Consider the following 1,129-nt stretch of genomic DNA (forward strand, 5'->3'; position numbering starts at 1 on the left):
CTTTTTTACTTTCTGCTTGGAACTGTTTGGGAAATTTCCTCTTAAGCAGAGATGGAACTCTCTACTCAGCTGGCAGCCAAGAACCCAGGATGAGAAAATGAGAGGCAAACAGATATTTTGGATGGTAGTAGAAAGCATGAAGATTTTTATATCTGTCTTATCTCTATCACTAGAGATTGGAGGTGGTTGGGGTGGGGGGTAGAGAGCACTCAGGACAAAGCCAGGAGGGAGTGACAGGACATAAAGGGCACGTGCTAGTGATGTGGTACAAGGTGGTAGGGGCATACCAGGTATCACAGCTCCATGATACGAGGTCAGGCACTGACTTTCTCAGAGAGTCAGAGGTACCCAAGTCACTGGGTACCTAGCCAGAAGTCCCTAGCCAGAAGAAGGAGGAAAAAGAGGAGGAGGAGAAAAGGAAGTAGCAGGGGGAGAAGGGAGAGGAGAAGGATAATTATGAAAATAAAATATGTATCAGAAAACCCTAATTTTTTTAATTCAGATGCATTCATTACTGAGGAGAAATTTAATACAGTGTAATATGATAATTGCACAGTGAGACTAACATCAAAACCATCCATTAGACTTATAAATAACCCATTTGAGCTGAAGACCAACAGCCCAACAACCTTTCCCATGTCCCACCGTCATCACTGACTCTGGTCACTAGTCAAGCATGCTGACATGATGATTATTGTCCAATAAAGGTGGTAGTGGGAGTAATATTTTGACCTGATTGAATTGCTTTGTCCACAAACACATGGCAAGCACATTTTCTTGCTCAATTCCTCTGCACACATCATAAAGGCACTTTCACAAACATGGCTGAGCCCATGACATGGCATGTAGGTAAGACACACCCAGTCCTGATGCCATCAGGCTGCCCACTTATCTCTAGTAACCCCTCACAGGAAAGATAACCCCCAGCCCTGGTGCTAACCTGGTTCCCTGCCCTCACAAAGAAGGACCTGAGACATAAGCTTCCCATATTGGTTGTTTATTTTTAGAAGTGATCCCAGGAGAAAGGGATTGAAGAATGAAATCAGGAAGGAAGGAAAGAGGGAGGGAGGGAGGGAAGGAAAGAAGGAAGGAAGGAAGGAAGGAAGGAAGGAAGGAAGGAAGGAAGGAA

This window comes from Mirounga leonina, unplaced genomic scaffold (assembly GCF_011800145.1).
Source record: "Mirounga leonina isolate KUSES-001 unplaced genomic scaffold, KU_Mleo_1.0 Mir_151, whole genome shotgun sequence".
In the NCBI taxonomy this organism is placed as follows: domain Eukaryota; kingdom Metazoa; phylum Chordata; class Mammalia; order Carnivora; family Phocidae; genus Mirounga; species Mirounga leonina.